This window comes from Corvus moneduloides, chromosome 1 (assembly GCF_009650955.1).
Source record: "Corvus moneduloides isolate bCorMon1 chromosome 1, bCorMon1.pri, whole genome shotgun sequence".
Classification (NCBI taxonomy): Eukaryota; Metazoa; Chordata; class Aves; order Passeriformes; family Corvidae; genus Corvus; species Corvus moneduloides.
The window spans coordinates 114,681,607-114,695,478 of NC_045476.1; the positions used below are offsets into that span (position 1 = coordinate 114,681,607).

A 13,872-nucleotide genomic window follows, 5' to 3' on the forward strand; every position below is an offset into this window, starting at 1 on the left:
TCAAAATGTAGTTCTCTAACCACCCAGGAGGAAATGCCCATTTCCAAGTTTGGAAGATCGTTTTCATGTGGCCAAACTTGTGATTCCTTTGAAGATTTTCCTAAAGGATAAGTGTGGTCATTCCATCATCTCTAATACATTAATTGTGTAGATAATGCTGAAATTTCTAGGCTACATGATTTTAAAACTTCTGTTTTATAGGACCAGATGGTTTCCTTCCACCGTGGGGCATGGGCTGTGACTTTACTAACCTGGATCTTGCACATCCCACTGCTGGTGTCAGAGTGTTCAGCCCACTGAGTGATCCCACGGGCTAAATGCTTTTACAGCAGTGATAAGATGTCAGTTTTTCAGTGCAGGGCATCCATGAATGACATCATGCAGAAAAATGTATCCTCATTTTTATCACCAGAGATGCCTGAATATCTAAAAATTATCTTGAGTAAATAAGAAATGTTCACCTTTTTTTTTTTTTGTGGCTTCTGGATTTATTCAATGTTAATAGCTTAACAAATAGGTAATTAGTAGAAGTCTAAACCAGTAAATTTTTTAACATAGTATTGATGGAAATGCAATTTTAAATTCACTTATGCTGACAATCACAGGAAAAGAAGACAATATTTAGTTTTTCCTAACTGGGGCTCAGTGAAATCAGCTGCAAATCTTTAGGCAGAACTAATGAGATCAAATCTTTGATCTGCAGTAGAATCACATTTGTTAATGTTTGTATAGACCAAAGTTTCTTAAAAGCATACAGAAAATGGTTTTGAATAAAGGCTTTTAAAAATCTCATAACTCACAAACTGAATTAGCCAGGCCCTCTAAAAAAATTATTTGCGGTGAATTGTTTGCCTAAACATAATCCTCCTTCTCATTCTCCTCCTCCTTCTCCTCCAGCAGTATTTTTAAAGTGAACAACCACAGATTTCTTGAGTTTTCATCTCCAGAGGTTTGAAAAAGAAGTTCACAGAAATAAGCGCTTTTTTCTCCTCTTAATTTTGTACATTACTGTGAATTCCAATATAATAAATTGTGATGGAAGCGGGCTCATCAGGCAGAGCATCTGTCACTTCTGTTCCCTGGATTTGGAACCACTGGCTGTTTCCCTTGAAAGGGTCACTCGTGTGAACTTTCCAGGGAGTGGAAAGTCTTGTGGGCAGACTTACTGTGCTGGCCACAAAGCAAATTGTAAAGAACTAAGAAGGATTTTCCCAAGGCTAGCTATCAGCACATAGCTTATGGAACACAAAAACTATGGGACAATCAAAAACTAAAATGGAACATTTTAAATATGATTTTTTTTCAGAACTATATGAACATATGTCAAATATGAAATACGTTAAACTTTTCAATGGATATGTGAAAAGCTACAAACTCTCATTTAGAGAGCTGCCTTCCAGTGACACATTTCTTGAAATCAATGTAGATGCAGAGAGGCTGTCGTACCATTTCCCCTTTATATTCTTTGAAAACCTTTGGTTTGGATAAACTATGTGTAGAATTTCAGAAATCACGTAGCAAGACAATGAAATGCAATATATAACATCATCATATGCAATCAGCACCATGATAATGGCCTTTTATATTGCTGAAATAGCATCACTGCTTTGTGTTTACTGAGCAGGTATCAAAAGCAAACCTTAGAAATACAGTGCAGCCTGTCTCATGTGTAAGGTAAGACCTCACAAATGATAGGGAGTGAAAAACTGCACTTTTCCACGTCTGCCTACCAACATCTCAGAGCAGCTGCTGAGATAAAGCAAGCAGGAGAAAACCACATCCATAACATCAGTGTGTGCTTTGCAGATCTGGATGTGAGACTTTCTCTGTGTTTCATCCTGCAGATGCACAGCCAGTCCGAGTGCTCAGCTGGAAGTGGGAAAGCTCTCTGTTGCAAATGGATGCCTTGAAATGACCCCCACATTGTCCATGCTCGGGAGCTCTCTGGAAAGATCATATACTGCACACAGGGCTGTTTTCCCCCAAAACAGATAAGCTTACTTCCTCCTATTTTCAAAAGATGCCAAGAAACATGCTCAGGCATTAATACCAGTTTGACTTTTTGGAGAATTGATGAATTCACTGCTTTGGTGCAATTGCTAAACACAATTTTCTTCATACCATTTACATTTTTTCTTGCCCCTATGTGACTCTGGTGTGGTGTCAGACTCATTAGGCTCAGAATGGAAATATAAGGTGGTGATACCGTTGTTGGTGATGACAAAACTCCTGTGCACTTTGAAGGTGGCAAATGGGTTGATTTTATTTTCATTAGCAACATTTGTTAGGGCAATCATCATTTGGGATTGCTGACAGCATTGTCTGAAGTCAGTCCTTTGGGCCCCAGTCTGGGTCTTCTACTTTGCAATGTCTGGCAAGACCTAATCACTTGTGCAACCATATTTAGACACCCTAGATTTCCCCATTAAATGGAGATAATTGTTACTTTTCAGGGCAGGCAGTGCTCAAGCACCCAGAAAACAGCTGCTGGCTGATACCCTCTGTGTGTGCAGTGATTTGCATGTCCACAACAGTCCCGGGCAGCCTTGCACCCGGTGCTACTCCAGTCGGAGCGACAGCCCTGCTTGAGGAGGTGTGACTTTTGATTTAGCTGCCCGGACAGAAATGGTAAGTTACTGACTGAAGCTGCTGCTACCCAGATTCCTCTCCAAGTTGTTCTCTGGACTGCTGACTGCAAACACCCATGCATAAAGCATGGCTTGGTGGTCACCCTTCTTCCCAAGCTCATCAATTTTTTCCCTGTAAAATTTTGCTCACACGTGAGGCTGTTTTAACATTTTAACTGTTTTAACATTTTTCACTCCTTCGTGGAAACCAGGTAAATGTCATATGCCAGCTACACTCAGAGGTGACATCTCCTATGGAACTTCCCTGTCATGGTAAGCTCTGGGCAGCAGAACGAACCCACAGCCACCGGAGGCAGCAAAATGCCCCAAAACTGGCTCTGGGGCTGTTTCCTACTAAACTGAAAGCTCCTCTTGCTGCTTCACAGCATGGCTCTCCAGGTGTGAGCAACCTGGCACGTTAAGGCAAGCTGGCAAAAAGTGAGGTCTGATGCAAGCGCGACACACGGCTGCTTCTCCATGGGGTATGCCAGAACAGTCGAGTGGGAATTTAGACTTAAACTTAGCTTTCACTAGTTTTCAATGACTTATGGTGATTTTAACGACAATTTGTTCGATTTGAACTTATCATTTCCTGGGTGTTCATTTCGAGAAGCATGAGAATCACTCTTCTGAGGAAGATGGAACACATGTTTTTATAAATGGCACTTGAGGATGGCGCATGACAGCCACTTTTCCTCCCTCCTGCATCAGCTTCCCTCTGTGGTCTCAATGATGGCAACTTAATGCTTGTTAAAATATTTTTTCCTGGATTGTTCCAAATGCTGTTTCCCAGGGGAAGAAATACTAAAATAAATAGAAAATGCATTTTTAAAAAACCAACATTTTCAGGCAAACAAACACTAAAATCTGCCACATTCGATTACGCAGACAATGGAAATGATACAAAAGTTTAAACTTAATTTTAAGCAAAAAAGTAGTCCTGTAGAAGGGCTGTAAGCTGTAAAACAACAGGGTATTTCACACTGTAGCCAGTCCAGGTCCAAGTGGAATTATTTGCAAGGGGTATGAAATGCCTCTGCAGCTAGAATGAGAGTTTTTTTATCACAGCAGAATCCAGGCAATAGTCCTCCATCATTAAGTTTTTCTAAATTCTCACAAACAATTTCACTGCGAGTACAACACAACCTTGAGAGCAGTCCTGGAAGAAATCCGAATGTCCAGTTCTCAAAACAAGATTTCAACATGCGTCACTTCCCTCCTTGGATTATTTTGGCCAAGGGTGACAGGATCAACCAGAACTCCAGGTTACAGTTCATTAGTCCATGACAGCTAGATTATCACTGTCTGCAAGTGGGGCATTTCTGGCCATACACATTAGGATCTTTTAAACATTTCCAAGGGTACTTATCTCGATGCAATTTTTTGTGCCTCTGAACAGGAATAGAAGCAGTTAGACCTGAGCTGTAGGTGTAATCTACTAGTTAGGAAACTGAAATTTTATAAATTATAAATTCTGCCTCCAATGTGAAATTTCAGATGTGCAAAAGAAGATTCTTTCAAGTCCGGCCTCAGAAATGCACTTTCAGATAGACCTGAACATTTCATACAATTTTGCTTGGTTTTGTGCTAGGCTAGGGAATCAGAAAAAAAAAAAGTGCTTTAAAATCATCCTGAAATAGTGAAACAAATTATCAGGAGTTATCAAGAGCATGGGTGACTGGTCACTGGGAATGTTTTACTCTAAGAAATGGTGAGTACTCCATTGATGTCATCAGATCAAGGCTGGACATCTTTCTGGAAGGTTTTCTGTCAGATGAGAAGTTATTGAGCTCAGCTTGTGATTATTTCTACATCTGAATTTGGAATGGTTGACAAGGAACCTGAAAATGTGATGATGATATGTGAAAGCAGTTTAGTGGGGTTCCTTTTTTCATCTCCCAGTGTAATAGTATGATTCTGGGCCGGAGAATGAATTGAGTGTTGCCTGAAGTGTGGCTGAGTCAGTACAGCTCTCCACTTGCTCTCAGCACTGCATTGACTCAGTAGTGCTGACAGCAGTAAAAAACTCGTTTATTGATTGTCAATGAAGTATCATTTGAAAATGCAGTCTTCAAACACAAGAGTAAAAAGATGATTCTACATCATCATCAGTCTGGCTATCACCATGTGTAGCTGCACCGAGCTGATCCAATTGTCTCTTCTGTTGTTGTTAAAGAGGTTTTATTTTTAAGGAAAACTATTCCCATCTAAGAAGAACTAAATAGCATCCTGGAAAAGAAAATGTTGACTCAGATAAGGAAAAGACTGCTGGAAGCATCGGGGAAAGTAAATTCTGTCTTTTATTTAACTCTTTCATCCACATTCCCCTGGGAAATATGTGAAGATGAGAAGAAGAATACGAGCAATATACAGAAAATTACAAAAAAGTGAAAAGAGAAACAGAAGTGTTTTGTGTACCTTGAAATGTAGGAAGAAATAAATTTTTTACCCCTCATTATCCCCAGGCATTACTCTGCAAAAACAATACAAAAACATTTCAGCATGTGCTAGCAATGACTGTGTAGGACTGACCCCCCCACTGAAAGCCAAAGCAGTGTCTGGCACTCAGATAAGACACAACAAGTCCTAATTTGAAGGCAGCCTTTTACAAAGGATGAATTCTACTGTCCAAATAGATTCGGTGTCCCTATCTATGACCCTATCTATGTCCCTATATATGACACTGTAGTGTCATCTTAGCAGCAGTGTTATGTCTGAAGATGCTCTTTCCTAGTTTTGGGTGCATGTCACCCTGGTGCATATCACCAGGTTTGTCGTGGGGCCCACTGGGCTAGGTACAGTGCAAACTATACCAACAAGGCAAAGCTTTGCTTGCAGGGTTTTAATGGCCTTTACATTTACACAGTTTTAAATATGCAGACAGCTTGGAAGAATGGCATTTGCTCTTAGTGTCATTTTCTGTAACAGCAGGGCAAGTCAGTATTCAATGACAGAATAAAAAGCTGCAGAGTTAGACAATGGGCAACACATGGACTTTGTTTTAGTTGGTATAACTCCAAAACTTTATTCCAGAAGTTTCTGACTTCTTCCAGTCTTAGTGGTTCATGCTGACAAATGTACTTGGCACAGGGTTAAGAGATGTGATTTAGAGTCACACCTCTGTTACCAGGTCTCCGAGCACATCAGCTCTCATAGGTGGACTCATTTCTTCATTTCCCTGATGCAGACAGGCTATAAGAGCAAGATAGAACCCTGGGTTTAGCTCCACTGAAAGAAGTGACCCAGACTTTTGTGGTCAAAAGCACAGAAGCTGCATGGGCTGTCTGACTTCAGGCAGAGGAACTCACCACATGCACCAGAAGCATTCAGAGCAGTACAGAACTATCACAACAAGCCAGGTTTCCAGGGGAGATTTAATGGATCTGTTGATTCTAAGGAGGTCTCAGCCTAGTCCTTCTTCACTGCTTCGTAGCACATTGTGACAGCCCACAGGACTGCCCATGCTTCTCAAATTGTGTGTTTTGTCCATGGTCTTTGCAAATTCTGCCATCACCCCTGCCCAGAAGAGCATTACCAGTTAGGTGATTACCTAAAGGCAGCGGCAGGGTTTGTCTTGTCTTCCATTTATTGCTGCTGTGATTCTACACACTCAAAGGGGTGTTTGTGGATGAACTGGACATGCACAGACCATGTTAATTCATGGGGATTTGGGGAGTTTGTATGTCTGAATGGAGTCAGAAAACTCAAAATCTGGGGTCCAGTCATCATTTCATGGATGGAAAATACATTTTAAATTTCAAGTGTAATCTAATACTCTAATGTAGCTTTCAGAACCATGTTAACATAAAGCCCATGTGTATGTACTGTTAAGGTAACACTCTTTACACAGCATTTATGACTGTGCCTATATTTTAGAGCATGATGGGAAATTACTGACTGCCTCCGGTTCTCATTTCCATCGCTAGGAATGTGTGTGGAGATCCCAGTGCATTCAAAGGACACTGCATGAGATCCCAACACACTCAATGGATGTTGCATGAGAGCTACACAATGGAGCCACCTCACAAAACAAGGCCAGGGTGCTGCTTGATCTTAGTCCTCTCCTGAACTAATTTTTCTCTTTTTTTTTAATGTTTCTCCTCCCACAGCTTTGCCCTCTTTGCCTTCTGAACTCTTACAGATACTTAAACATTGCCTTTGGTACTGAAACTGCGCCCTGATCTTATGTGAAAAAGAAGGGTAACCCTCTGAAGGAATAACCTAATTGTAGCACCAGATAAATTAGAAATGCTCACTGCTGTCATTTAGCAAAGCCATGTGCAGACAGCGAATTTTCACAGCTATTAAAAAAAATGTGCTATTCAGTGCAACCTTGCCATCTGGCTCCTAGTGCTGGATTCCACTACAGTGTGCTTCTTGAGATTACACTCATCTGCCAACCTCCCCCTCGCCTCCCAAAGCACTTAGGAAAAACTCTTCTGGGAACACAAAGTGAATTATTTTATTCCAATCACCATGCAGCTAACTATACATGGTAATTAAACAAGGAGACATTCTCCTTCTGCCATTGGAGGCAAAGATTTTCTTGGTAGTCATAAATAATGAGTGCTCATTGGGAAAATGAAAAGATGTTTACTGAATAAACTGGTATATGTTATCATGCTGATGGCCAGGCAAAGATAATCAAGTATAAAACAGAAAACAAAGGTAAAATATTCAAAGCTGAGGCTTCTTATGCCACCTTTATTAGATGCAGTTGTTCCAGATGATCACAAGCATCTTTAAGCACAGGAGAGAGAGGGAATATTTACCTCTGATTTAAACAGCTATGAAGCCAGCACATTGCACTGGGAATGACTGTGCTTTGAGGGAGACCTCACCTCCTAGGGACAATGGAGTAGCTTTAATAATCCCAGCGGCCTCAGCAAACAGTGACTTCAGTATAAAAGTTTGCAGGATGAAGCCCTAAGAAGGGGCAAGGTGGGGAGCTTTCCTGTGCAGCTCCCGTTGTGTGTCTGGGAAATACCAGCATTCAGGCAGGGGAAAGTGCTCTTGCTTGTACCAAGCACCGCTGACTTCAGCTGTGGGAGACCTGCAGAATGCAAACCTCCCCAGGGGCACCCACTCACTTGGCAGCTGCCCTCTCCTGTCTGCAGTCCCAAATGACTCATGCTCTCCTCACGCCCTCTCTGCTGCCTCCTCGATACTCCCTCCAGGCTCCAGACAGTTTGCTGAGCTAGAAATTCCCAACAACACACCATGGTTCATGGAGTTCTGACCCCAAAACTGAAATTCCCAGATGGCTCAAGCTCTTCTTTTTTCTGACCTGAAGGTTTAGCTCCCTGATGACTCAAATGCACCCAGTCTTTTTTTAGCATGCATTTGAAAAGCTTTGATAATTTTCATTCACCTGCAGCTCCTGTCTCAATATCAGGACTGCCAGCTGTAAATGACAAAAAACAACGTAATTGACATGCTCCTAGTTCTGTTTCACTCTGTAGTCATGATGCTTACTTGAAGAATAGAATTACCTTTTAATTTAGTGTTTTGGAGCCTTAGAATAAACCAAAGCTATGCTTCCAGGACCCTAAAAACCCAAACAAGCCCCAAATCAAAGAAACCAAAGATTTCGAAAAATTCCCAGTACTCCTGGAGCTTAGTATTTGGTTAACCATTCAGTTAACAGGAAATTTGAAATTTCTCCTTAGTTCAGCTGCTTCCCCTTCAAGCTTAAAACTACATCATGATTTGGGATTGCAACTTGAATCTAAAATTTTATGACTCCCCGCTGCTTTCTTGGTGGTCTTCCAAAGTTTTCTGGACCTAAAATTTCTTATGTACAGCTCCTAATGGAGGAATTCCTCACTGAGTCCTAAACTCTTGCTTGGATTCTCAGTTGTCTCCAGCTTCTGCTCTCGAGACTGAATTTATCTTATTTCACAAACTGAGGTCTCTACTGGCTCCTGCTCATTGGTTGATTTTCCTCAATAGCTGACACTCCCCCATGGTTTTGTACTCTACTTCCCAATCTGCCAAGTAATATATAGCATGTTATTCATAACTCCATAAATGCGTTTTGATAGACCAGTTCATTCAGTATCTTTGGTCCTGCTGATGTCACAGATCTGGTAGTTTGTGAGGCAAAGAGTCTTCCACTTGCTAAAACTTCAAAGTTTAATGATTAAAAATGGATTAGGAGAACTATATATCCCTGAATTATTTTTAAACTCCCCCTTTTCTTTATATCCCCGAGGATATAAAGTTTTATGAATTTGTACCAGCTGTAATTTTGGTCTCTGGTGAAATGAACTGCCAGAGTGTGTCCATCTTAACTTGGTGTGCTTCTAAGCTCATTTTCAACATCAGACTCTACCACCTTTAGCATTCTGAGTCCTCAAGATTGTGCTGAGAAACCACCAGCTTTCAAAGTCTGCAGAAGAGAAAGCTCAAGCCTGCTTGGTGTATTAGGGCTGGATTTCCCCCTTTTTCAAACAACTTAGCTCCACCAGGCTTTACAGATTCGTCCTCCAGCCCATGGGCTGACCTCAACCACTACCAAGCCCAGCAAAATGCAGTGATGTGGAGTGGACCCAGGCTACAGGCAGCAACAAGAACAAAAAGCAAGGGGTATTACTGGCTCTGGCTCCTGCTGAAGTCTACCCTCACCACTTGTACAGCTGACACTTTTCAGTGTCCCTCAGCTAGCTGTCAGCATCACTCTCTCTGTGATACCCCTGCCTACATGACTATGTTGGGGTAGAGCAGGAACTGAGAGCAGAGACTGAACTGCTGATAGTCCAAACTTGGCCCTAGCCTGGTGCCCTATGATTCACTCCCACACTATTGTTGCCTATTAATAATATGCTTTTTCCAAGACACAGAATATGAATTACTCATAGATAAGACACTTGAAATAAAGTCTTGTCAGCACTGTATATTTAGAACGTGACTGTGGGACAAATCCAGGTCAGCCTTCCATTCAACATAGAGTTAACACCTGAAAGGATTTGCTTGCTGCAGGGGACAGTACCCAGGAGTACTCACTGCCTTTCCCTCTTGCCATACACTGACTATGTGCACCCATGGCTGCAGCTTCATATAAAATTCCACAGCATGGAGAACAAAGCAGACAGGTGAGATACCAACACTTTTGATGTTCTCATTCTGACCATGAACAGTGAGTTTCTTGCAGTAAGCCAGGAGTTTCAGAAGGTTACTGATGCTTTCCTGGACTTCGGCTCACCTCTCTTCCTTCCTCCATTGCTCTCATATGCCTTCCCTCCTCCTCTAGAAGGACAGAGAGGGAAACAGGACTTCTGTATCTTCAGCACCAAATGTCTACTGAACTGATTTTCCCCAAAGCTTTTGTATGGGTTGACTTTCAAAAGCAGTATCTAAAGGATTGTTTTTTCTTTTCAGAGGACTCTAGAATTTCTATCAGAATCCTTGTCAGGGATCACAACTCTATTTTCATCTCAACGTGGAGAAATTTTCAAATTCACTTCTTCTCTACTAACTTTTGAATCATGCCAAGCTGCATCCAGGATTAAACTGAATTTCTGAAGAGTCTCAGATCTGCATAAAGTCTGTGCATCAAGGCAAAGCGTTTGTGAGCAAATGCAGTGCCCATACTGGTAGATCTTCTGGGCTGATGGTGCATTGAGATTATGGTGGAGATGTGAAAAAATCAGCTGGCCCTCTAGATTGCAACTGGGGACAAATTTCAAGTCAAGATAGTAAAGTATTAATGCCATTTATATATAAATGCAGAAAGTAAGTACCATGAAAGGGGAACACCTATTTAGAGTAAGCAGTAATGCTACTCCCTATGGCTTTCCCTGCCGTAGGACCAGACCCTGAGTATTTCAGACTAGGCCAGCATGATAGGGTCGACTTCTGAGTCATTGTTAAGTTCAGATGTGCTGAGTGCTTGAGCCTCAGCTGAACTTCCAGGTATGAAGTGTGTCCTGCTTCTCCTCACTTCCCAGGCTGCCTATCCATCTCTGTATATGGTTGACTTTGCCCACAGAAAGCCCATCAGCAGCAACCAACAGCTCTCTGCTCCCAACTTCTGGCCCTTCAGCATTCCATTTCTTTCCTTTAGCATGAGCAATGGTGACTGACCATGACCTCACTAAGTCTTTGTACCCTGAATAAACATATGGCTTCCAGGCTAGCCAATGCAGCCTGCTGTCTTGTGGCACTGGCGACAACTCACCACTCTGCTGCTTCAGACCCAGGTGTAAATCCTGCTGACCCATCCCATGTTGCAAAAACTAATGTTAAAAGGCTTTTTTTTCAAGCATCCCTTCACAAAGAGTCAAGGCAGATGGTGTTCTGCTCAGCAAAGAACATTACATCCACAGCACTGCATAGTTCCCCTTTGTACCTGACGAGAGATTGACAGGCTTTTGACATTATGGATTGTTATTGTGACAACACCTAAAAATGACAGCTTGGTTTGTATCCCAGACAATTTACAAACATTAATTGCATGATCATACAAGAATCATGTACTGTATTTACCAGAAAATGTGAAGAATCCTTCTAAGATCAACATGCTGTGAATAACAGATTCCTTCAGAAACAACCACAGAGTGTAATAAGAGGAGTGTTTCTAACAGAAATGCAATCCCTGGCAATTGTGTCATAGAAAGTAATGAAGCAAGGCTGGGAAACTGTCTATTTATGAGTGGAGTGTCTTTCCCGTGACAGTGGGAACACTGCAACTTAAAAATAAAAACTACATACAGAAACACCTTGCTGAAATGTATTTTAATTTAACTTGAACTAAGTTGGGAATTCATTCCTGCTGCTTCTTTGATGTGGCAATAGGCAAGTGAAAGAATGTTCACAGTTTATACATTTATCTCTGGGAGAGGCAACCCTGAATTCCTTGTGAAAATAGTCTATTTTTGCGGTGGGAAATCCTTTTTCTCCAAGCGACTATTAAATTTTCTTTGCCTGGATTTTCTGTCCATCTCATGTGCAGAAAGATCCGACATCCATATAGATTAGAGGGACTTTCACCTACCCCTGGCCAGTTACACGTATGCACATGCAATGCCAGCTCCAGACGTCGAGCTTGAGTGCTTTGGAAAGAAAGGAGATACAAACCTAGTGCTTGTGAACTGACAGGGAATGGACAGCCAGGGCAATCCCAAGAAGTAAGCCATACTAGGCACACGGATTTGTCCTAAGCAGGCATGAGCTGCTTCTATGACAGAATTATTGCTGGAGTCCTTATTTGGGAAATTAAGACCTTGAGCTGCAAAAGTATTGAGCCACCCACCTGCCTCTTCAGTACCATGGGCAACACCTTGGCACCTCAACAGACTTTGTTGCATCCGAGCTGCTGTCAAACCCTGCAAGTCTCTGGATCCTTTAGATGCCTTGATGGCCCTTGTGTTCCTCATCTTTCTCCTTTTCAGGTGACACAAGAGCACCTTCCTGCAAAAGACATCCTACAAAAAACTCTAAGAAATGGATGGTGATTTCTGTATCCTCAGCCAGTGCATCCAGTCACATTAGCCATCCTCCCCCCTTTCATTTCTGCTACACAGGGTGGAAAACAGGGCTGTCCCATGCAAGCAGCTGACCAGGCTCAGAATACAGAGGATTTCTGCCTTGGGAATTCAAGATGGGGGAAGAACCATCTCTGACTAAGTAAACCACATCATGCACTCCCATCCCACTTCTTGCTTCATTTTACTCTTTGCTTAGGCAAACGCTCGAGTCTGTTCCAAAAACTCTTTATTGCATGTGTGTGTGTGTGTCTCCTTTTTTACACAGGGACACCAAGCACGGGTTCATGACTCAAGTGTAAACAGGTCAGACACTGTAGTGTCCCCAAATCTGCACCACTTTTCTTTGTTTTCATGTCATCCAAGGCACACACCTTATGTTTCACACCTGATGTGACTTTAAATAGTGGTGATCAGCTTTTCCATATCCAGTGGCAGGGGTTTTCAATGGTTACCTTTCCAGACCTCCACTCCACCAACAATACAATAGCCTGCCTATGTACATGCAACATATTTTGGAAACACAGGCCTTACCTGGAGCACATGGCTCTGAGGAACCCCCAAGCAAAGGTGGCATGAACAAGCTGCTCCTGTCTTTCCCAAAATTTCCTGGGGGGCTGAGTGAGGAGCAAGTGTGTGTGAACAGTCTGTGTTCACTCAGAAAGCCTTTATTACCACGCCCAGGTATGACTGATACTCACCTGGAAAGATGATTAGATGATGTGGTCCTTCACAGCAATGACCCAGATGCTGTGACTTGCAGTAGCCCACCCGAGCCCCTTGGGCAGCAGGCACAAGAATCAGTTTTAGCACTTGCTCTCAGCTGTCAGTGCTACTTCAAATTACCCAGATAACCCGGATTACTTCAGATTCTGGTTTAGGCAGACCTTGGACTTCTGTCCTGAGACAGGAAATAAGGTAATTTCAGATTTTACAACACAAAATCAATTTAAACCTGTATTCTGAGAGAAGTAAAGAGACACTTTGTTCAATGTCATCCTTTTCCATGTAAACCCCTCCCTCCAACCCAGCTGCTCCAATACTCTTTTTCTCTGAAAAAATCATACAGAGTGAGGGATTTTCAGGTTGTGGCTCAGTGGATTCTCAATGACCTCCAGCTACTGCCTGGTGTTTTGGTGAGAGGTGGGAGGTTTTAGGGTGCTAATTGCTGGTCCTGCATTGGCGCTCTGCCCCGGGCTTCCACGGGGGAGCCCTCGGGCTCTGATACAGCCCAGGGGACAGAATGACAGGGGATGGCAGTTACAAACCTGTAGTTTCATCAAAGCTAGAACAGAAAAAAAACCCGAAAACCAAACAACAGGATAAATTCTAGCCTTCCCTCTTCAAGTCCTCGCTGACACCAATAAATTATTAACCTCGGTGATTAAATTAACATTTAGAAGAGTGCACTAAAGCAGTAGAGACGGGCTAGTTGCCGGCGTACCGTTTCCTCATTGCACATCCCCTCCTTCCCCCGGGTTTCCTCATTGCACATCCCCTCCTTCCTCGGGGTTTCCTCACTGCACATCCCCTCCTTCCTCCGGGTTTCCTCATTGCACATCCCCTCCTTCCTCCGGGTTTCCTCATTGCACATCCCCTCCTTCCTCCGGGTTTCCTCATTGCACATCCCCTCCTTCCCCCGGGTTTCCTCATTGCACATCCCCTCCTTCCTCCGGATTTCCTCACTGCACATCCCCTCCTTCCCCCGGGTTTCCTCACTGCACATCCCCTCCTTCCTCCGGGTTTCCTCGTTGCACATC

The 13,872-nt window shown here is 42.7% G+C and overlaps 1 protein-coding gene across 1 annotated transcript in view; it reads left to right on the top strand.

The window, feature by feature from the left end:
• GATA6 (GATA binding protein 6) overlaps positions 1–11,358 on the top strand; it is a 71,723-nt gene extending 60,365 nt beyond the window's left edge. Inside the window, exon 8 of the mRNA XM_032123463.1 lies at positions 2,454–11,358. The gene's annotated coding sequence lies outside the window, so the exon portion shown is untranslated. The remainder of the gene's footprint in view (positions 1–2,453) is intronic.
• Positions 11,359–13,872: the final 2,514 nt, after the last annotated feature.